The 24425-nt window shown below is 47.1% G+C and overlaps 1 protein-coding gene and 1 long non-coding RNA gene across 8 annotated transcripts in view; both read left to right on the forward strand.

The window, feature by feature from the left end:
* Positions 1-24425, forward strand: part of LOC114022341 (zinc finger protein OZF) — a 793526-nt gene that overhangs the window by 608398 nt on the left and 160703 nt on the right. The gene's annotated exons all lie outside the window — the stretch shown is intronic.
* LOC102942871 lies at positions 502-24369 on the forward strand. 2 transcript variants are annotated; one of them, XR_005227789.2, is made up of 3 exons: positions 502-732; positions 8947-9073; positions 12476-24369. It is a non-coding gene; the product is annotated as an uncharacterized LOC102942871 (long non-coding RNA). The 2 variants fall into 2 exon arrangements; XR_006285734.1 differs by having other exon boundaries at positions 550-732; positions 12479-24369.

The raw sequence follows: 24425 nt of genomic DNA on the forward strand, positions 1-24425 counted from the left end.
ATTTATTTGAGCATAAGCTTTCGTGAGCTACAGCTCACTTCATCGGATGCATTCAGTGGAAAATGGTTGAGACCCACTGATCTAGACTATTTTCTCCCCTTTTTTAAATAAATGCATTTGGCAAATATAAGGACCTGTCTGTAGCTGGGTGGTGGGGATTCCCTGGGACAGCCAGTTCTCAATGCACGTGTTTCCCAGTCATTAACCCATTGCATGGCAGCCACCCACCCTGGGTGGGGCAGGTGGCAGAGGCAAGAGGAGAGGAAGGGGGTCTGCTTTCCCTACCCATGGGCAGCCTCTCCCAGAATTCACTTCCTGATGCAGGGGACACGTTTCTCAGGGGCACTGATTTTATGGGTGCTTTGTTTTGCAGACTTCTGGAGTGAGAGGACAGGGAGAGAAGTATTAGGGCAGGGTTGTGTGTGTCATGGGGGGGGGGGGGGGAGGGTGGAGTGTAGGAAGGGGGCGAGTCATTAGCTGGCCTATCCGCAGGGCTCTGGTTCTCGTTCAGACGGGGGAAGGCGGCACCGATCTGTGTCTGCTTCTCTTCCTGGGTCAGATCCTCCATTGTGAGCCGGGAGCCGGGACTGAGCAGCTGCTGCCCCCCCCCAGCGGGGTCTGTGCTGGGGAGAGACCGGCATTAACCCCATCCTGTGCCCAGCCTGGGTGGGGAATTTCTCTGGTGTGGAGCCAGCCCCTGGGGCAGCCCCTGACACCAGCTGGAGACTCCAGGTGATGAGAAAGAGAAGTGGGGTGGGGAAGGGGGTGCTGGGGGGGGGGCAGGAAAGTGACTTTGCACAAACAGGATCTGAGTTTGCTCGTAGCAATCAGGGGCATCAGTTTGGAAAAAAATCGGGGGGGGGGGGCAAAGTCCTGTCAGCTGATGGAGCATTATATGTGACTAAGTATCAGAGGGGTAGCCGTGTTAGTCTGTAGCCACAAAAACAAATCTGTTAGTCTTTAAGGTGCCACCGGACTCCTCGTTGTACATGTGATTACCGTAGGACCTCGGAGTTACAAACTGGCCCGTCAACCGCACGCCTCATTTAGAAGCAGAAATATGCCATCAAGGAGCAGCAGAGCCAAACATAAAAAGTGAATCCAGGACAGTCCTGTGTTTAAGCTTAAACTACTAAAAAAAAAAAAGGGGGGGGGGGAGGAAAGTTTTTTAAATAAAAGCTCTGACAAGGTAAGGAAACCGTTTCTGGGCTTGGTTCATTTAAATGAAGATGGTGAAAAGCAGCGTTTTCCTTCTCCCCACTAAAGTTTCATAGCTGTATTAAGACAATGTTCGGTTGTAAACTTTTTGAAAGAGCCACCAGCGTTACGAACATTTCAGAGTTACGAACAACCTCCGTTCCCGAGGTGTTCGTACCTCTGAGGTTCTGGTGTATACTACGTAGTGCAAAGTCGGGATGGGGGGAGGCGGCTGATATTAAGCTCCTGACAGCAATGAGTGGCTCCTGTCATTCTGCCTAGCATCTGCTCCAGGGTCCCAACTCAGGAGGAGAAATGGGTATGGGACCATGAACAGGTCCCAGTCTGTCTCTTTGTGCCTCGGAGGATGGGTTGTTAGGGAGGGGATGGATGAAACGTAAGAGGTGTAGAAAAAAAGGAGTGAGTGGAGAAAGGGTGACAAAGGAAAAGGAGTACTTGTGGCACCTTAGAGACTAACCAATTTATTTGAGCATAAGCTTTCATGAGCTGCAGCTCACTTCATCGGTGACAAAGAGAGTTTCGCTGGAGGTTGTTATTTCTTTTAAAAATCTAACTCCTTTAGTGCCTGTGCGATATTCCCCATAATTTCCTGGGAGATGTGGAATACTCCTAGATTGATGGCGTTTAAGGGCAGAAAGGACTGCCAGATCATCCCGTCAGACCTCTTGTCTCTCACAGGCCACTGAACCCCACCCAGCCATCTCCACGCCAAACCAGAATTAGACCACAGTATTACAGTCCTCAGGAGACCAAGCTATGGGCCGAGAACAGGAGGGCCCTGCAGTGGCAATGAATTGTCTATCAGAGGGGTAGCTGTGTTAGTCTGTATCCACAAAAACAACGAGGAGTCTGGTGGCACTTTAAAGACTAACAGATTTATTTGGAAGAAGTGGGTTTTTACCCATGACAGCTTGTGCCCAAATAAATCTGTTAGTCTTTAAGGTGCCACCAGACTCCTCGTTGTTTTAGTGAATTGACTTGAGATATATCCAGATGAACCCTGCAGGCGACTCGCTCCCCACCCTGCACAGGAAGGTTTAAAAAAAAACAAAAATGAAGATGCCTGCCAACCTGACTTGGGGGGAAATTCCTTCCTGACCCTGAATACTGTTAGACCTGGAGCATGTGAGCAAGCACCTGAGAAAGAGAATTCTCAGGACCATCTCTGAGGATTGGCCCACCCCACCCAGTGTCCCATCTCCAATTCTCTGATGCTTCAGAGTGGTGGCTCTCAACCTTTTCAGGCTACTGTACCGCTTTCAGGAGGCTCATTTGTCTTGCGTTCCCCCAGGTTTCACCTCACTTAAAAACGACTAGCTCACAAAATCAGACATAAAAATACAAGTGTCACAGCTACTAGTACGGAAAAATTGCTTCCTTTCTACCATATAATTATAAAATAAATCGATGGGAACATAAATCTTGTACTTTTTAGTGTATAGTCTATAGAGCAGTATAAACAAGTCATTGTCTTTATGAAATTTTAGTTTGTACTGACTTTGCTAGTGCTTTTTATGTAGCCCATTGTAAAACTAGGCAAATATCTAGATGAGTTGATATACCCACTGGAAGACCTCTGCATACCCCCAGGAGTACACATACCCTTGGTTGAGAACCATTGCTTCAAAAGAAGGAGAGGGAAAAGAAAACACCCCACAAAAATCCTAAAATAAGTAGGGGGGTAATTCCTTCCTGGCCCCTGCAGGTGACTGGCCCTGAAGCATGAGATTTTACAAAATTTAAGACATGAATGGAAAGGGATTCTACAGAGGCCAAAAATTTCTTCAATCTTAACATGCTCTCAGGGACATGTTTGTTACATCAGAGATGTAAGGTTTTAAAGGATTGAATGAGGCAAGATCCTGTGTTATTGAACAGTGCAGTGTGTGATCCTGTCATTAGAGATTATTTCATAAGGCACTCGCACAAAGGGGCAGATTTAACATTGTCCGTGCTCCCTTGATTCTGGCCCTGCCTAACTGTGAGTGCTGGAATTTGCAACCTTAATAACGTTCTTTTAATGTGGATTTTGTAGGTAACATTAATATAAATCCCCTCCAGTTTTGCTGTTTGTTATAATTATCCAATGTAGCAATATACTGTAATCCTCTCTGATTTTGCCCCTTTTCCTCCCAATATCAGTTGTTATTGTTCCACCCCTCAGATTTTTTCCCTTTTGTCACAAGATTTTGGTATAAAATCCCCTCAGACTTTGATCCATTTCTCTTTATGGATTATTAATATATTAGCTGCATAAATGTTATTTGTTTCTCTAAATAGCTACTATTAATATATAACCCCACAGATAATGCCTTTCTTCCAGTCTAGTTAGCCAATTTATTTAAATCTTTTCAGATTTTCCTCATTTTCTTTCTCAGTTATATACTGATACAAAAATCTCTTTAAAAGTTACTGAGTTTGCTCTCTAATTATTGTCTAATGGGGGGGATCTAAAGGGGAGAATGCAGCTGGATTAGTATTGGCCTCCCACCTCCTGTTACAGAGCAGGTGGGGATGTGTTGGGATGCACTCCAAGACCTTTTCCGTTTGGCTTATCCAGAACACATTGTCCAGTTCTGAGAGAACAGTTCCCCCAGTTCTCTGGGATCGAAAACACTCCGTTTGACTCTGGATTTCCTGACGCAGGTTCCTTTGTTTGGCCTACAGCGACAAGCGTAGGGCGTGGGTGTAGGGCATACCACACGTCCAAAGTTTACGTGGTCAGCCTCTTCCTTTATAGACATTTAAACCTTACATTGCATTTGCTATACATTACACTGCACATTTTTTGAGTGGCTTGGTTACTTTGCAGGAGCCAATCCCTGTACAGCATGCTCTGTCCATGTGGTGTTCGCGTGCAACCTGATCTTTATCTTCCAGGTTTATCTTTCCATAGTCTCTCTCATCAAGATGTTGCTAGCACAGACATCCTGCCTCCCAGCGTACTGTTTGTCAAGCCCCTATTTACAACTTAACCTTCCATTCACCGTCCCAATTATGCCCACTAAGAAATGAGGGTAGTTACTTGTGTCAAGCCAGGCCTACAGGATAGAAATGAGAAGCCTCTGGGACCCCTAGAAAAGGAGGGGATTCTCTACGTACCTGGGATTGTCCTAAGGGGCTGTTGTATTAATTTACATGGAAAATATGGGTTAAAAGTGCTAACGTAACCCCGTCACTGTCTAACCTGAAATTGTGTTAAACATAATCCGGGGTCTGGAATACAGAGTCCTCCGCTTGTTTAGTACCTTGGCAAACACACCATTAAAAAAATCATTTAATCCTTTTATACAGTAGAACCTCAGAGTTACAAACACCTCAGAAACAGAGGTTGTTGGTCACTCTGAAGTGTTCGTAACTCTGAACAAAACGTGGTGTGGTTTTTTTCAAGTTTACAACTGAACATTGACTTAATACAGCTTCGAAACTTTACTGTACTGAAGAAAAATGCTGCTGTGCCTTTATTTTTTTAGTAGTTTACATTTAACACAACACTGTACCGTATTTGCTTTTTTTTCTCGGTCTCTGCTGCTGCCTGATTGCGTACTTTCGGTTCCAACTGAGGTGTGCGGTTGACTGGTCACTTTGTAACTCTGGTGTTCATACCTCTGAGGTTCTACTGTAAAAGATAAAAGAAGGAAAAAAGTTAAAGCATTTGAAATGTTTAAAGTATTAATTAAGGCTTTCATTTTAACAAGATTCCTTGTTCCCTTCCCCTTTAGTTGGGGACAGTTTTTAGAAGGAAAAATCCCCTGGTTTGATAGTCTCTTAGATAGTATCAAAGATGGTAATAATTGGTCTTATGGGTAAAAGAGAAGAAGTTAGTTGTTGCTGTTAAAATCCAATCCCGTTTAATCTCAGGGGCTGTTTGGAGCTGGTAGGGATGACAATGTCATTGGGATCCCTCTTTCTGGTGTGGGCTGGTCAGGACACGTCTCAGCAGGGCCGGATCTGGGGGCAGGTGACCGCCTGGGTTGCTGGGTTTGGGGGACACCAGGCTTGGGCGTGCTGTTTTTCTTGTTAGCGACAAAAGGGAAAATAGAATGTTTGAAGTAACATGTTTCAGGTATTCCGTATGTGGATTCATTTTTCACTAACCACCTAGAATGTTCTGGACCTTTGTAAAATCTTGTGGAACCTTCCAGATGTTCTGAGAATTTTCCTGCAGCCTCCTAAAATGTTGTCAGCCGGGCCCTCGCCGGTAGATAAGGGGGCGGGGCATCGCTAGTCAGTCTGTGAGATATAAGAACTAACTGAAATGAAGTGAGAGCCCAGCTGCGATACTGTGAACCTTGTTTTATTGTGTCATTGTGAATGTGTACTTGTGTTTTAAGACTTGAAGAGTATGAAATGGGCTACAAGTGCAATAAAGTTTAACAAATGGGGAGTGGAGGGCACCAAAGACACTCCTCGCCTGGGTTGCAATTTGGTCTAGGGCTGGCCCTGGTCTCAGGATTAGGACGAAGAAGGTCTAGAGTCCCAAGAGATGGCGAGGGTGGCAACCATGATGGTGAAGCATTGCTCCAGTAGCTTCTATCTGTTCTTCCATCTTTTCTTCTCAAAGCCTCTTTCTTTAAGGACCCAAAAAGGGGGTGGACACATCCCTTTATTATTTTTCCACCAATGAGGCCTAATATATGTCCATTTAGTTAATTAATTTCTGATTCCACGTCTTCTGTTTTCACCAAGCAGGATTTCAACAGTCCTTGAGTTATATCAGGAGGCCTTTTTTGGAGACTAATTCACTCTGTCTCCCTTTCGTACCTTTTTGCCATCACCATTTGTTATTATAGATCATACTTTTTACAGTTGAGATCCCAATTAGCGTAAATCTGTGGGCCCAATTATCATAACAACTCACCTCACGTATTGCCCTTTTCTCTCTTTAATTGTAAAATAATCATATAAAAATCTCTCACCTTTTGACCTTTTTCACTCTTGAATGATCAGATACTCTATAAAATCCCTGCAAATTGGACCCCTTTTTCTTCATCTAGTTATCAAATGATTGTATACAGTTCCCTTAGATTTTCTCCTTTGTCTCCCCTTTATTGAATATTAATATCAGATCCTCTCCATTTTTGCCATTTCCCCCCCTGTAATTATCAAATATTGATATAAGCCCTTTCTCAGATTTGAGCGGGTTTCCCCACCCTTTTTTGACTGTACCAGCTTCGTGTTTTGGAGGAAAATTATTTCTCTGATTCACTCCCCAGAAGGGATGTGGGAGACAGGGTCTAATTATCTAGAATGGATTTAATACCCCTTTTATGTTTTGCCCCTTTTCTCTCATTATCTGATATTAATTAATTAATTATCTGATGAGGTTCAACAAGGACAAGTGCAGAGTCCTGCACTTAGGACGGAAGAATCCCATGCACCGCTACAGACTAGGGACCGAATGGCTCGGCAGCAGTTCTGCAGAGAAGGACCTAGGGGTGACAGTGGACGAGAAGCTGGATATGAGTCAACAGTGTGCCCTTGTAGCCAAGAAGGCCAATGACATTTTGGGGTATATAAGTAGGGGTATTGCCAGCAGATCGAGGGATGTGATCGTTCCCCTCTGTTTGACATTGGTGAGGCCTCATCTGGAGTACTGTGTCTAGTTTTGGGCCCCACACTACAAGAAGGATGTGGAGAAATTGGAGAGAGTCCAGCGAAGGGCAACAAAAATGATTAGGGGTCTGGAACACATGACTTATGAGGAGAGGCTGAGGGAACTGGGATTGTTTAATCTACGGAAGAGAAGAATGAGGGGGGATTTGATAGCTGCTTTTAACTACCTGAAAGGTGGATCCAAAGAGGATGGATCTAGACTGTTCTCAGTGGTAGCTGATGACAGGACAAGGAGTAATGGTCTCAAGTTGCAGTGGGGGAGATTTAGGTTGGATATTAGGAAAAACTTTTTCACTAGGAGGGTGGTGAAACACTGAAATGCGTTACCTAGGGAGGTGGTGGAATCCCCTTCCTTAGAAGTTTTTAAGGTCAGGCTTGACAAAGCCCTGGCTGGGATGATTTAGTTGGGATTGGTCCTGCTCTGGGCAGGGGGTTGGACTAGATGGCCTCCAGAGGTCCCTTCCAGCTCTGTTATTCTATGATTCTATGATTCTAATTTAAAACACTATATCCTCAGACATTCTCAACTTCATCTCGATGGCATATTGATCTAAAACCACTGCTTTCTACCCCTTTCTCCTTAATTCTTCTACTCTCCTATCAAATCTCCCCACACTCTGCCTTTTGCCCTCTATTTCTTGATTATTGAAGTAAAAATCTCCTCGCAACTTGGATTTTTCCCACCCCTTTTTTGTCTGAGTTTGCCACTTGTGCGTGTTCCCCCCCCCCGCCCCCCAATCTCTGCTCCCCGTGTGTCTGAGAGTCCCAGAGATGCTGCTGTCACTGGCGACACACACCAGTTAGCACTCCTGGGAGCTGATCTGGTTATGAGAGCAGGAAGAGCAGGCCACAGTGAAGGGGATACTAACAGGATCTCCCCCCAGCCAGAGGGGAAAGGAGACAGAAAGGGACAGAGAGACTGAGCAGGGCAGCAGGAGCAGTAAATGAGGAGAGAGGTTCCCAGCTCCTAGGCCGGCCCAGATTTATTCCCTGCATCATCCCTGGGCAGATTGATTTCCTGGGAGCAAGGCGAGGAGCAGAGGGAGGAAAAGCCAGTTTCTGTCTCTGCCACATACCCGCACTGCTGGGCGGACGCACTGCCCCAGGGGGACATTGTCTAAGGGAATCCTCCAAAGCAGCCCCTTTGATTTTGCTCTTTTCTAGCGTTTGGCTCAGAGACTCTGTTACTGGGAGCTGCTAAAAATGACTTGGTGGGTTTAGTCTTGGTGAGAGGGGCCAGGTCTGCGCTGGAATAAAGTGACCCAGCGTTCTCCCCGTCTGCCAGAGTCTAGAGCCTCTGTCTGCAGGGAAAGAACCGAGAGGGAAGTGGGTGTGAAATGGAGTCAAGCCCCTTCGGAAATATCCCCAGTTGCCCTGCTCATCCTGACAGGCTGCAGAATCATGTCCGTGTTTTGCTCGAGGTTGTCCCATCCTCCCAGGGGATGGGGAAGGAAAATGACTGGCTGAGGCTGGGATTTTCAGGAAGCTGCTGGGGTGCGGGGGGAAGAGTCTAGAGGGGCAGAGGCAGGAAATACACAGGGGGAGAAAGCGTGGGGGGGTTACAGGATGGGATAAACTGCTGGGATGTGTTCAGTCTGACGCCTGATTTTTGGAGCAAGCCCATGGGGAAGGTAAATTCCCCCATTTGTGGAACAGGGAACAGCCCCACCGGACAAGGCTGGGAAAACAGACCAGACTCCCAGTGCTGGAGTCTGAACCCACCAGGCAGAGGCTGCTCTGAAATACAAAGGGGGCACCCAGCAGTGAGGCCCAGGGGAGAAGCCCTGTCCCCTCACACCCAGCTGCTGGGAATGGGGTTGGGATTCCTGTCCCTGGACCCTGCTCGAGGGCTCTGCCCTCCCATACCAGCCTCTGGCTAGTAGGCGTGTGATAAACGGGAAAGCCCCTGCCCTCCTCCATTGCCTGGGAGGGACAAGGAGCTCTCTCTTTCTCTCCACCCTGAAGCCTCCTGGCTGCTCTGTGCAGGGTGGTGTTGAGATTCTGCTCTTCCGTGACCTCCCAGAGCTTCCATTTTATCAGCCTTTTCCCACGTGACTGGTGGGATTGTGGCAGGAGCAGCAGGTGCTGAGTGGGGGACTCTTGTTGTTTCAGGGGCCGGTGACCTTCAAGGACGTGGCTGTGTATTTCACCCAGGGGCAGGGGGCTCTGCTGGACCCCGCTCAGAGAGCCCTCTACAGGGACGTCATGCAGGAGAACTATGAGATGGTGACCTCACTGGGTAAGGGATTACTTCTTCCCTTGGTTATTGGAAACTGCCACATCTCTGGTGTGCCCTGTTGGGCATCTGCTCAGGTTCTTCCCTGCTTGCTTCAATTTTGCAGGAGTGGGCTCCGTCTTCCTCAGCTCCAGTGGGAGACAGAGTTGAGACTCCAAACCTGAGCTCGGGGAGACAGAAACATAATGGAGATGTGGATTCATCCCCATAGCTTTCAAGGGGGCAACAGCAGTGTATTGTCCTGTCTGTGTTACCTCTCACTCACACAGCCATATCACAATCTCGTAACTTTATACACACTAATGGTACACATATTTGGACAGAACAGTGGGTTTCAGAAGATCATGACCTTTCATATCTTATATGGCATGCTCTGTATGAAATATCACAATTACATGACAGTGGTGCTTATGGGGGATACGGGTTGCTATTTTGAGGTACAGTGCCTCACAGGGCAAAGAACCTCTGGAGCTGTAGGAAAAGAGGTGGGGAGGCAAAATTGATGGGCGGGGGCTGAACTGATGTGGGAGATGGGGGCGGAATGCATACAGGGGTTGGAGGGGGCAGAGGGGACAGGCAGATGTGGCATCATTTTCATTTTGGTTGAAAATGATGGACCACACCCACACCCACCCTTTCTCAGACCACTTTCAGTGCTGGTCTCTCAGATTCCTAGATATGGCAGTTCAACATCCTTGATCTTCCTGGGCTGGAGGAAATGTCTGTTCCAAGTGTCCCTCAAGCTCCCAGGTACACAGCACCTCAGGCGTTTGCCCTGGAACCTGGAAGGTTTTCCCTTCTGGAGCATGAATGTTCAGGAGAACTCATGGACTTCCTGCTCAAATCTAGAAGCTTCCCACAAACCTGGGCTTTTTTAGGGATTCAGATAACAGGATCTTCATGGTGCTCTTGACAGGACAAGAATCCTATTTTGTCTCACAACCAGGGAGATATAGGATCTCTTTCTAGACAGGTTCTTGGTTGGGTCTGAGTGCTAGCTTCGGTCATTTCCTTTCCAAAACAGCACAATGCTTCATTCAGGTAATTTTGCCATGTGACTACCTGGTCTTCAGTATATTCTCTTACCTGTCACTGTGAAGAGATGTGGTGGTGTTTGTCTGAAATGGCATTTGGACAAAGAGTTCTGCGCTCTTTCTCTCTTAGTTTTTCTTCGTATCTTGGGGGAATAAGAGAAAAAAACAAGCCCTCTATTATGTTTTTCCTGTTGGTTCAATTTTCTTGATCTTTTAAGTTTCCCTCTTGTTTGTGGAGATTGGTTTTAGTATTGGCTACTTCTTTGCCGTAATGGATCATTGACCACCAGGTACCTAAGAAGGAGAAAGGTAAAAATTATCCACCCATCTATTGTTTCCCCTTCTCTGAAGTGGGCTCTGGTGCTCCATGAGACCCGACACAAATTTTACATTAAATTTTAGTTGAAGGGGAAATGTCTCAATCCTTCTTTATTTCCCCCATGGACCCCTCTGACAGAGAGATGGCGAAAACTTAGGATTCCCACCTTTTGGGACCTTGCTTTGCTGAAAACCTTCATTTCCATTTTTGTGTACCAAATGAATACGTAGATGAAGTATCTTGCCTGGAGATGGCTAATCTTCTGTAAAATTTATTCATCAAAACGTTACTCCTGGGGGAATTCTATGCCAAAAAATTTAAAATTCTGCACACATTATTTTATAATTCTGCAAAATTCTGCATATTTTATTTGTCAAAATAACACAGTATAATTATGCCAGTTTCAATTATTTTGGTAATTTATTTCAAAATGTCTCTCGGCAAGTATGTCTGTAACAATAAAGACAAAAAGAAAAAAAAAGATTCTGGTAATTGTTTCTGACAAGTAGATTCCCTACTAAGCATACAGTAACTTCTCGCTTAATGTTGTAGTTATGTTCTTCGAAAATGTAACTTTAAGCGAAATGATGTTAAGCGAATCCAATTTCCCCATAAGAACGAATGTAAATGGAAGGGGGGGGGGGTTAGGTTCCGGGGATTTTTTTTTTTCGCCAGACAAAAGACATTATATACATATACAGTATAAGTTTTAAACAAGTTCTCATCAGAGGATTGTCTGGGGACCTGCTCATGTGTTCCCTGAGCTTTTCCTAAAGCAACCATGTTGATATCAGGTGTGATATTTCCCAGGGAATTCCTTGCTGCTAAATGATGAACTAGCACTCGGCTGCGCCCTGAAGGGTTAATACGTTGTTCTTACTGTAGCCTCACACTACAAGGCAGCACTGAGGGAGGAGACACAACAGACGCAGGGCAGCGGCTGGAACCACTCCTTGGGGAAACTGAATGTGATGAACCCACGCTATCCCTCTGGAGTGCACCACTCCCTTCTCCAGATGCCGCATGCACGGCTGCACAGGTGCCAACTTTCCAAAGTACTGGGGGCAGGGGCGGGGGTGCTCAACCCCCAGCTCTGCCTCCGACCAGCCCCCACTCCACCACCTCCCCCGAGCGCATCATCGCTCCTCCCTCCTTTTCCCCCCAGAGCCACCTGAATGCTGTAAAACAGCTGATTGCTGTGGGCAGGAAGCGCAGGGAGGGAGGAGGGAGTTGCTGATCTGTGGGGCGGGAGGCACTGCTGGGGTAGAGGGGAACTGATAGAAGGGCTGCCAGCCCACCCTGGTTCCAAGCCTCAATGGTCAAAAAACTTTATAAGGAAACATTGCGCAACTTTAAAATGAGTATGTTCTCTAATAGGTCAGGAACAAAACAATGTTAACCGGGACGACATTAAGTGAGGAGTTATTGTATTAATACAGAACTTTTTTCCCCCACAGAAAATACATTCTGCCCCCGATGTTCTGCAGTTCCGCTTTTTGCCCACCAGAGATCGCTGTAGTGCCAGAACAGCCGGCTGCGTTCATGCTGGTTGCCATTCTGGCGCCACAGCGGCCTCTGGTGGGCGAAAGGCTAAACTGCAGCAGTTCTTGGGCAGAAAAGTATTTTCGGGGGGGGGCGGGGGGGGAATCTACAGGAGATATGAATTCTGCACATCCGCAGTTGCGCAGAATTCCCACAGGAGTAGAACTTATAGCTCGTCTTCTCAATTTGGGCATTTGTCTTGAGAGTTAGAAAGACAAAATGTTCACAGAACACCTCCATCTTCTGGCACGACATTGTGACGCTAGACAAGTTTATTTTATTTTGTCTCCATGCTCCTAAAATGAAGAGGAGTAGCCCAGTTGTAATGGATCACTGAGCACCAGGGGCTCACTTCAGAGAAGGAAAACTTGCAGACAGGTAAGTAACTTTTATCTTTCTCAAAACCCCAACAGTTGTTGTGTTTTCTTTCTTCTCTTTGCTGTTCCTCGTTCTTTCCCTTTGACACTAGCACTGGGACTGACTCTAGTCTGAATTCTCTCTGTTACCTAGCAGGTGAAGAGATGCTGAGTGAGAGTGAAAAGGAGAATCTCCAGTAGGGAACCCCTAAGCAAGTGGAGCTGCATGGGACGTTATCGGGAAGATCTAAATGGAACGTTTCCTGAAGCGTTGACCACGGAAAATCTTGTGAGAGTCATTGCAGGTCAGAGAGACAGCAGAGAAACCAATTGTGGAAGGAAGTAATTAAATCCCTTATTTGTGAGAAGAGGTGCAACGATCTCAAGGAGACCACAGCCCAGCAGAGAATCCACACAAAAGAGAGAAAAAACACACGCACAATGCACGACAAAAACGTCAGTTTGCGATTGCACTTTATTAGACACCAGAAAACCTACACAAGAGAGAAACTCTATAAATACGTTGAGTGTGGAAAAAAATTTAATGACAACTCGCACCTTATTGGACATCAAAGAATTCACACAGGAGAGACCCTATAACTGCATTGACTGGGAGTTAGTTTAGAGACAGAAGCACGCTTTATTTCACATCAGAGAACCCCCACACAGGAGAGAAACCCTACAAATGAATTTACGGTGAGAAACATTTTTTCAGCACTCACATCTTATTTCACATCACAGAATCCACACAGGAGAGAAACCATATAAATGCCAGGTCTGTGGGATAAATTTCAATCGGAGGTCGAACCTAGTTTGATATCAGAGAGTCCAAACAGGAGAGAAGCCCTATAAATACCTTGACTGTGGGAAAAATTTTATTGACAACTCCCAACTTATTACACATCAAAGTGCCCACATGGGTGAGAGACCCTATAAATGCTTTGACTGTGGGAAACGGTTCCTTCAGAGTGCACATCTTATCGCGCATCAGCGAACCCATACGGGAGAAATGCCCTATAAATGCTCTGACTGCGGGAAAAGCTTCAATCGAAGTTCAAACCTGGAGAGACACCAGATAGTCCACATACGAGAAAAACCGCATAAATGCCTCGACTCTGGGGAAAAGTTTAGTGATAAGTCACAACTTACTACACATCACAGAAGCCACTCAGAAGCGAAACCCTACGTATGCAAGGACTGTGGGAACAGTTTCATTCAGAGCTCAGATCTTATTGTGCATCAGAGAGTTCATACGGGAGAAACACCCTATAAATGCCCCGACTGTGGGAAAAACTTCACTCGAAGTTCCAACCTTACAAGACATCAGAGAACCCACACAGGGGAAAAAACCCATAAATGCCTGGACTGTGGGAAAAGTTTCATTCAGAGCTCAGATGTTATTGTTCATCAGAGAAGCCATACAGGAGAAACACCCTTTAAATGCTCTGACTGTGGGAGATACTTCAGTCGGAGTTCCAACCTTGCTAGACATCGGAGAATCCACACGGGGGAAAGACCCCATACGTGCCTGGACTGTGGGAATAGTTTCATTCAGAGCTCAGATCTTCTTGTGCATCAGAAAATCCACATGAGAGGAAAAACACCATAAAAGCCTCCACTTGTGAGCAAAAGTTTCGTAACAAGTCACATCTTACCACACACTGGAGAACCCATGTTGGAGAAAGCCCTTATGAATCCCTGGACTGTGGGAAAAGTTTCCGTCAGAGTTCAGTTCATATTTCACATTAAAGGATCCACATGGCAGAGAGACTGTATACATACTCCGAATGTGTGAAATGTTTCATTCACAGCTTTGTATACGTCAGCTAGTCCATGCAGGAGAGAGACCCGATAAAACAGTGCCTCTCAACCTTTCGAGACGACTGTACCCTTTTCCGGAGGCTGATTTGTCTTGCCTACCCCCAAATTTCACTTCACTTAAAAATGACTTGCTTACAAAATCAGACATAAAAATACAGAAGGGTCACAGCCGCTAGTACTGAAAGATGGCTTCCTTTCTCATTTTTACCCTATAATTATAAAACATTAACTGTAGATTGAGAAACACTGATACAGATGCACAGGCGACTAGTAACTACTAAGGGTGGGGGCACAATGGCAGCCCCCCCCTTGCCACCACCGCCACAGTCAACCCCCTCTTGACCATAGGGCCCCTCCGACCACAGCACCCTGGGCGGTCACCCATGTCACCCACCCTTAAGGGCGGCCCTCCTAGGGCCAGCATTATGGAAAATGGCACTCCATGGGAACTGGTATTTTGGTGTTCTGGCCCCCGCTGCCTCCCCCAGCCCCTCCACCATCACCCCTGGCCTCCGATGCTTCCCCCAGCCCTCCCGTACTCTCTGGCTTCTGCTACCTCCCTCCAACCTTCCCATCACCCCGGCTCCCGCTGCCTCCCCCGGACCCCTACCCATCCCCCCCCAGTCTCTGCTTCCTCCTCCAGCCCATCACCCATCCCCCCAGCCCCTGCTGTCTCCCCTGTCCTCCCGCCCACCACTCCTGGCCCCTGATGCCTCCCCTACCCATCCCCCCCAGCCCTCGCTGCCTCCCCCGCCCCCATCCCCCTCTTCCGGCCCACCACCCATCGCCCTGGCCCCTGCTGCCTCCCCTGTCCTCCCACCCATCCCCCCTGGCCTTTGATGCCTCCTCTACCCATCCTGGCCCTCACTGCCTCCCCCAGCCCTCCACCCATCCCCCCGATCCCTGCTTCCTCCTCCGTCCCACCACCCATCCCCCCATTGCCCTGGCCCCCCGCTGCCTCCCCTGGTCCCCCAGGTTCCTATTGCCTCCCCCTGCCCCCCCCCCACCCATCACCCCCGGCCCCCACTGCCTCCCTGCCTCCCCATCCCACCCCCAGCTCGCCTGGGCCCCATTGACCCCTCGAGCGCCCTTCTGCGCACCCCAGGCAGGCTACCAGAGCAGGTAACGGTGGCTGCCGGCATGGAAGGGACGGATTCAGCCGGCTTCCCCACGCCCCCAGTGCTGCCAGCCTGGTCTCGCTTCCCTGCTCTGAGCGCCACCCAGGCACATCCCTCTCAGCCTACCGCCCACCCTGGCATAAATCTGGGGGGGAGGGCATGTGACCCAGCATGACCCCCCCCCCCAACACGTCAGTTATGGATATAGCATATAGAGCAGTGTCAACAAGTCATTATCTGTATGAAACTTTAGTGTGTCCTGACTTCGCTAGTGCTTCTCATGTACCTGTTGTGAAACTAGGCAACTCTCTGGATGAGTTCACAGACCCCCTTGAAGACCTCTGCGGTCCCCCAGCGAACCACGGCAGTAAATGCCTTGATGGCAGGAAAAGTTTCAATCACAGCTCACACTCTATTAAAGACCACACTGGAGAGAGAATTTGAGTGACAGGGAAGCTTCAACAGGGCTCTGACTATATCAAGTGTGAACAAATGAACACAGGGAAGAGACCTCTTAGATCTTCTTAGCAGGGAGTATGGAGCTAATACCACCTGGGACGGTGTAGGCTCCTCCTGCATGCTGGAAGGACAGTCTCCCCATGCCTTGATTAGGGCGGGCCATAGTAAAAAAAACCCCAAACCATCCATATCCTAATTCCGAAATCAGAGGCATTTGACTACCTAGCATCCAACTGCCTGGCTCAGGGCACAGCGTCTTTCTCGAATTCTCTTCCCTTTTCTGCCAGCGGTAGAAGGGAACTCTGTTGCTGGAGCCATAAGCAGCAATGTGCTGGGCTGAAACACACCTTGCTGAGCAGGGCCCTGGGGCGGGAGCTTTTCATTTCTGTCTTTGGAATAATTAAAGTAGACTTCAGTTTCTTAACCGTCCAGAATCTTTTGTCTAGTATAATGACTAACAAACGGCCTTTGGTGGACTCGGAGGCTGACTAGGAAGCCTCTTTCAGGTGTTAATTCCCCAACCCTGAGCGCTGCAGATTCCAGAGCTTTTCAGACCCTTCCAGGAGTCTGTGACGGAAAAACCCTTGTGTACAGGGGAAATCTTTTTCTGGCCGGCATTTCTGTTCACCTGTCTCTTGCAGAGGCAGACAGTCACTCTGCTGCATGTTTTTTTAAAAGCCGGTAGAGCAGTCGTGGAGAGAAACAGTGACCAGTTTTGCAAAATGCTCTGACATGGGCTGACGTACAGTGCTGTGTCAAAGCTAGGTATTGACGAAATCAAGCGTGAGGTGCACAGTAAGTGGGGTGCCACGCAAGCATTAAAAACCCACACAATGTGTTGTTAAAGTTACACACACCATCCAGGCCGGGTGGGCTGAGGGAATGCAGGGAGGTCACCCAAAGCATCTTAGACGTGCCTCGTCATACGCTCTCGAACTTCCCCTAGAGTCGAAACTCACTGTGCGCCTCTTGCTGAGCCCAGTTTAAATCGGGCGAGATCCCACCGGAGTCACTTGGGCCCCATTCCCCTCACTCAACCCCGTGTAAATCCGGAGTGACCCTCCTTGGCGTCACATGGGGTTGATTCTCATCTGCCCCAGTGTAAATCAGGAGTAACTTTGGTGTCACGTAGGCTGATTGCCCTCTCTCTCAGCCTGGTACAAATCCAGAGTCAACCCATGGCAGTGCCTGGAACGGTCTACAGCAGTGTGAAGCACTTGTAGGGAGAATCAGATGCTGACTTCTGAACATAAGAACGGCCATACTAGGTCAGATCAAAGGTCCATCTAGCCCAGTATCCTGTCCTCTGACAGTGGCCAATGGCAGGTGCCCCAAAGGGAATGAACAGAACAGGTAATGATCAAGTGATCCATCCTCTGTCCCCCAATCCCAGCTTCTGGCAAACAAGAGGCTAGGGACACCATCCCTGCCCTTTCTGCTGCTGCTTGTCTAACCCACGCCCACTCAGTAGGGCACTTTGTCCCCCCTTTGTTGGTGGCTGGGCCATATGGAGAGGCTGATGAGCACTGGATGATAGCCTTAAGGTACATCGACACTGGAAAAAGAGAAACTCCGGCAGCAAGTGTCAGCCCAGGTTCACTGATTTGGGATCACGCTACAGGGCTGAAAATACCGGTGTATATGTTCCTGCTCAGGCTGGTCTGAGACTCAGCCCTCTTACAGCAGGAATGTCTACGCTGCTATTTTCGGCCCCGTAGCCTGAGTCAGTAGACCTGGGCTCAGAGACTCACCGCCACGGGGTTTTCTTTGCAGTGTAGATAGATCCTGTGGGGGTACGTTTACATGGCAATGTAAGTCTGGGCTCATGTTCGTGCCCAACCCCCCCGCTCGCCTTCCGTCTAGACACAAATTTGTCTGACTCAGGCCGGTAAGCCCTCAGGACCTGGGCCCAAGGACCTGAAAAGGGTGTGGGGGGGGTGTTTGAGTCCAAGTCCTGTTGAAACTTGGGGTTCACACTGCATCATTTTGCAGAGTGGACTTAGCTGGGGCCCAGGTCTTCAGAGTCATGCTCGGAGAGTCCACCTGTGCTCTCCCACAATCCCCTGGGCTGCTTGGTGTTTGGCCCTGGTGTCGGGTGTCCCCTTCCCCCCACCGTCTCCACTGAGCTGGGGGGGGGGGCCAGGGGGAGCGTGTGTGTGCTGGCACCTCCGGGTGCGGAGGGGGTGCTGCTGTGTTCAGGCTCTTGAATGGTCTGCTTAAAGAGACAGAGCACTGACACACTCACTCCGGCACACTCAGATTCCTCCCAACACACACACACACACGCATGCGCCCTCTGTCACACACACACTCCCTCCTACATGCACAAACACACATGCGTACTGTTCCACACACACACTCCCCAACACACACACACTCTCACACACACTCTCAATCCCTCATACATACACTCCCTCTCTCACACACACACACATACACAAACGCACACACACACACTCTCTCTCTCAGACACTCCTCCAACACACACATACTCTCCCTCACACAGTCCCCCCAGCACACACTCTCTCACACACACACATTATTATTGTTTCTTCTTGGTGACTTCCTGTCAGAATGTGCACGGCACATATATTCGCTGTAATTTTATCCTTTCAAAGTTCGTTAAGGATCACAATGCTGTTCTTTTAGTTTTTTGACTGGTTTGTGCATTTCATAATTTTATTTCTGTCTTTCGCTTCAGATTAATTCTTTGAGTGGTGAGTTCTAAAATGCCTAACGTGTCCCGGCTGGAGTAATTCTCATTAGTACTTTTATCACCATATTGTGCTTTGTCTCATATTCTCTTGCTCCTGGTAAAGGATACCCTTTGCTCAGACTCCCAGGTACACAGCACTTCAGCCGTTTCCCCTGGAACCTGGGAGGTTTTCCCTTCTGGAGCATGAATGTTCAGGAGAACTCATGGACTTCCTGCTCAAATCTAGAAATTGCCCACAAAACTGGGCTTTTCTAGCGATTCAGATAATTGGATCTTCATGGTGCTCTTGACAGGACAAGAATCCTATTTTGTCTCACAACCAGGGAGATATAGGATCTCTTTCTAGGCAGGTTCTTGACTGGGTCAGAGTGCTAGCTTAGGTCATTTCCTTTGCAGAACAGCACAAATGCTTCATTCAGGTAATTTTGCTATATATCCCTGATCTTCAATGTATTCTCTTTCCTGACACTGGGAAGAGATGTGGTGGTGTTTGTCTGAAATGCATTTGGACAAAGAGTTCTGCGCTCTCTCTCTTGGTTTTTCGTCATATCTTGGGGGAAGGAAGAAAAGAAAAAGAAACCCTCAAATAAGAGCTGTTTTTCCTGTTGGCTCAATTTTATTCACGTTTTAAGTTTCCCTCTTCTTCGTGGAGATTGGTTTTAGTATTGGCTGCTTTCCTGCTGTAATGGATCATAGATCACCAGGTACCTAAGAAGAAGAAAGGTAAAAATTATCTGCCCATCCATTGTTTTCCCTTCTCTGAAGTGGGCTCTGGTGCTCAATGGGAGATGCCACATACATTTTGCATTAAATTCCAGTTGAAGGGGATATATCTCTGTGACGATGCTGCCCGTGGGAGCCAGCTGAGGGCACTCAATTAGGGTGAACTGCAAACAGAACGGGGCAAACAAACCCCAAACGCTGGTGGATATTCCAATACCTAGATTTACCAAGCCAGCACAAAACAGCTCCTCTAGTACCTCACTGGTTACTCAGAAGTCCAAATAATGCAGTTCCCTTAAAGTACGCAGCCTCAGGCCTCCACCCAGACACACATGTCAAACATATGATGATAAATTCTGAAAATCTTATTTCATCATATAAAAGAAAAGGTTCTCCTGACCCCAAAGGACCAAGCCCCAGACCCAGGTCAAATAATAACTTAGATCTTACCCCAAATACACGCTTACAGTCAATTCTTAGTAACTAAACTAAAATTTATTAAAAAAGAGAAGGGAGAGCGTGTTGGTTAGAAGATCAATATACATACAGACTTGTGTTCAATTCTTGAGGTTCAGATACATAGCAGACATGAGTTTGTAGTGGCCAAAAGTCCTTAGAAATAGTCCAGAGGTTACAGTCCAATGTCCATGTTCAGGGTAACTCCACTCAATAACTGGGGATCTCAATCCTTATGGCTTAAGGTTTCCCCCTCTTGAAACCCAAAGCAGATCTGTCACCTTTCAATGAGATATTATATTACACTCATAACATCACAATCTCAAACCTTCTTTATTTGCCCTATGAAGCCCTCCAACAGAGAGATGGAGAAAACTTTAGATTCCCACCCATTGGGAATCTTGCTTTCCTGTAAACCTTCATTTCCATTTTTTGTATACCAAATGAATAAGTAGGAAAAGTGTCCTGCCTGGAGATGGCTAACCTTCTGTAAAGTTTATTCATCAGAACTTATAGCTTGTCTTCTCAACTTGGGCAGTTGTCTTGAGAGCTAGAGAGGCAAAATGGTCACAGAACACCTCCATCTTCTGGCACAACATTGGGATCCTAGAAAATTTTATTTTATTTGATCTCCATGTTCCTAAGATGAAGTGGAGTAACCCAGTTGTAATGGGTCACTGAGAACCAGGGGCTCACTTCAGAGAAGGAAAACTTACAGATGGGTAACTAAACTTTCTCTTTCTCAAAACCTCAACAGTTCTTGTGTTTTCTTTCTCCTCTTTGCTATTCCCCTTTGTTTTCTTTGACTCTAGCACTGGGACTGACTCTAGTCTGAATTCTCTCTATATCCTAGCAGGTGAAGAGATGCTGAGTGAGAATGAAGAGGAGACTCTCCAGTAGGGAACCCCTAAGCAAGTGGAGCTGCATGGGACGTTATCAGGAAGATCTAAATGGAATGTTTCCTGGAGCGTTGATCAGGGAAAATCACGTAAGAGTCATTGCAGGTCAGAGAGCCAGCAGAGAAACCAATTGTGGAAGGAAGTAATTAAATCCCTTATTTGTGAGAAGGGGTGCAACGATCTCAAGGAAACCACAGCCCAGCAGAGAATCCACACAAAAGAGAGAAAAAAAACACGCACAACACGCAGCAAAAGCTTCAGTTCAGTATGGAAAAAGATTTAATGACAACTCGCACCTTATGGGACATCAAAGAATTCACACAGGGGAGACCCTATAAATGCATTGACTCTGGGAGTTAGTTTAGTGGCAGAAGCAAACCTTATTATGCATCAGAGAACCCACACACAGGAGAGAAGCCCTACAAATGACTTTACTGTGAGACACTTTTTTTCAGAGCTCACATCTTATTTCACATCACCGAATCCACACAGGAGATAAACCATATAGGCTTGTGGGAAAAATTTCAATCGGAGGTCAAACCTAGTTTGATATCAGAGAGTCCAATATAGGAGAGACTCACTATAAATGCACTGAGTGTGGAAAGGAATTTAGTGATAAGTCATGCCTTATGGGACATCAGAGAACCCACATAGAAGATAAACCCTATAAATACCTTGATAGTGGGAAAAGCTATAGTGACAACTCACAACTTATTACACATCAAAGCGCACACATGGGTGAGAGTCCCTATAAATGCCTTGACTGTGGGAAAAAATTCCTTCAAAGTTACAATCTTCTCGTGCACCAGCGAATCCATACAGGAGAAACGCCCTATAAATGCCCTGACTGCGGGAAAGGCTTCAATCGAAGTGCAAACCTTATGAGACACCAGAGAATCCATATAGGAGAAAAAGTGCCTACCAGCCTCAACTCTGGGGAAAAAGTTAGTGAAAAGTCACAACTTACTACACATCACAGAAGCCACTCAGAAGCGAAACCCTACGTATGCAAGGACTGTGGGAACAGTTTCATTCAGAGCTCAGATCTTATTGTGCATCAGAGAGTTCATACGGGAGAAACACCCTATAAATGCCCCGACTGTGGGAAAAACTTCACTCGAAGTTCAACGCTTACTAGACATCAGAGAACCCACAGGGGGGAAAAAACCCATAAATGCCTGGACTGTGGGAAAAGTTTCATTCAGAGCTCAGATCTAATTGTGCATCAGAGAAGCCATACAGGAGAAACACCCTATAAATGCCTCGACTGTGGGAAAAACTTCACTCGGAGTTCCAACCTTACTAGACATCAGAGAATCCACACAGGCGAAAAACCCCATACGTGCCTGGAGTGTGGAAAAAGTTTCATTCAGAGTTCAGATCTTATTGTGCATCAGAGAATCCACAAGAGAGGGAAAAAAACATAAAAGCCTCCCCTTGTGAGCAAAGTTTAGTAACAAGTCACATCTTACCACACACTGGAGAACCCATGTTGGAGAAAGTCCTTATGAATCCCTGGACTATGGGAAAAGTTTCTGTCAGAGTTCAGTTCATATTTCACATTAAAGGATCCATATGGCAGAGCGACTGTATACATACTCCGAATGTGTGAAATGTTTCATTCACAGCTCACAGCTTTGTATACATCAGCTAGTCCATGCAGGAGAGAGACCCTATAAATCAGTGGTTCTTAACCTTTCCAGACAACTATACCCCTTTCAGGAGCCTGATTTGTCTTGCATACCCCAAGTTTCACCTCACTTAAAAATGACTTGCTTACAAAATCGGACATAAAAGCACATCCTCTCCCAAGGCCCCACCCGCCCCCACCTGTGGGGTATGTCTACGCAGCAGTGCCCAACCTCCCCCTGCCCCCTGCTTCCATCTATACACAAATTTGCCTGACTCAGGCCAGTAAGCCCTTGGGACCCATGCCCTAGGACCCAAAAAGTGGGGGTGGGGGGTGGCTCTGAGCCCAAGTCCTATTGGAACTCATGGTTCACACTGCATCATTTTGCAGTGTGGACTTAACTGGGGCCCAGGTCTTCAGACTCGTGTTCTGAGAGTCCACTAGTGCTATCCCACAATCCCATGGGCCGCTTGGCGTTTGACCATGCCATTGTGTTCTGACCCCTGAGCTGCAAACAGAGAAATCCCTCTCCTGCGTTAGCTACGGCCACCGGTAAGAAGAAGGCCTTAGCCCAGTGCGCTGGTCATGGGATCACCGTCAGATTCTGATCAATCTGCGATGTGAGGCGAGCCAGACATTTGACGTCAGTCAGAGCACCGGAAATGACCCAGTGTACCAGAAAATAGTGGGCAACCTGGCAGAGTTGGGGATTAAACAGACCCATGACCAGCGCAGGGAGCCAGGGCCCGGTTTAGGGGTGGGTGGGTGGACTGGGCACTGTGCTTAAGGGGGGTGCCATGCTGGTCCCACCCAGCTGACCTGCCGGCAGCAAGCGGGCTTAGAGGCAGCCAGGTAGGCGCAGCTGCGCAAGGAGAGGGCAGACAGACGGAGCTGCAGCGGGGGGCATTTGGACCAGCCTGGTAACTCCTCCGAAGCCGGGGTGCCCCATCTCCCCCGCTGCCCTGCTCCACTGGGTCTGCAGCCACCACTGCTCCTGCCACCCCCACTCCCACCCCCATGGAGCCACCCCAGCCAAGCTCGGGATCTGGAGCCTGCCTCCTGTCTGCTGTACAGAGTGGGGGTGGGGCTGGGGGGCTCTGATCTCAGGGTGTCCCCCTCCCCACACCTGCGTACCCAGGCTCTGCTGAGCTGGGGTCACGGGGAGCATGTATCTGCTGGTGACTCTGGGTGCATGCTCTGCTTTCACTCCGGCACACTCACACTTCCCCAATACACACGCACACACTGTCTCACAGACACACAGTCTCTCAGACACTCCCCCAGCACACACGCTCTCTCTCACTCCCCCAACACCCTCTCGCACACACACACACACGCATATTAGTATTGTTATTGTTGGTACTTCAAGGCACATATATTCTTTGTAATTTTATTCTTTCCAAGTTCATTAAGGGTCACAGTGCTGTTATTTTAGTTTTTCAACTGGTCTGCGCATTTCATCATTTTATTTCGCTCTTATGCTTACATTTAATTCTTTGAGGAGTGAGTTCTAAAATGCCTAACTTGTCCTGGCTGGAGTAATTATCGTTATTACTTTTATTACCATAGTGTGCTTTGTCCTTCATTATTTAAAGTGGTCCAATCAAATAATAGTATCCTCCTAGAATGTAAATTTAACTTGTAGTCACCTTAGCAATGCCAGTTCAAAAAAAATTAGCTACACACATAACTGTAGACACTGTGCAGATGCAGGTCACTTATTTTCAAATGGTATTTTTAGTTATATCTGTAAAATAACTTCGAATTAGTAGGACAATAAATGCTGTTTCAAGTCTGATACGAATAGCCATGATGGAGTCAAATGTTCGTGAGTCACGTATGTGATTGTGATTGGTAAACATAAACGCCAAAATAATTAGAAAAATAAATTCCTGTTCTTAATAAAGGAGAAAAAAAAAACCTTACTCGCGTATGTTAAAATTAAGTAAATAAGTGTTTAGTGGAGTATATAACAATTGACTAAAATAGAGTAGATAATGGCCGTAACACAGTGTGTCTGTCAGAGAAAGTAAGCAGATTTTAAGCAGATTTTATTTATTTTTATTTCTCTCTCCTAAAGATAGGCTGCAAAGTATCACACATGTGTTTCTGATCCCTGTGTTAAAGCTCCAGAACTGATCCCTCAAGGTTTGGGATTGGGAATATCTTGCTGTATTGTCTCCTGGTTGTTCTAAACTTCCATATAAACTTAAAATGTGGCTTTAAGTGGTGTCTGTATACATTTTATTTTCTTTCTTTATATAGGACTTAGATACAGTGCT

This window comes from Chelonia mydas, chromosome 14 (genome assembly GCF_015237465.2).
Source record: "Chelonia mydas isolate rCheMyd1 chromosome 14, rCheMyd1.pri.v2, whole genome shotgun sequence".
Classification (NCBI taxonomy): domain Eukaryota; kingdom Metazoa; phylum Chordata; order Testudines; family Cheloniidae; genus Chelonia; species Chelonia mydas.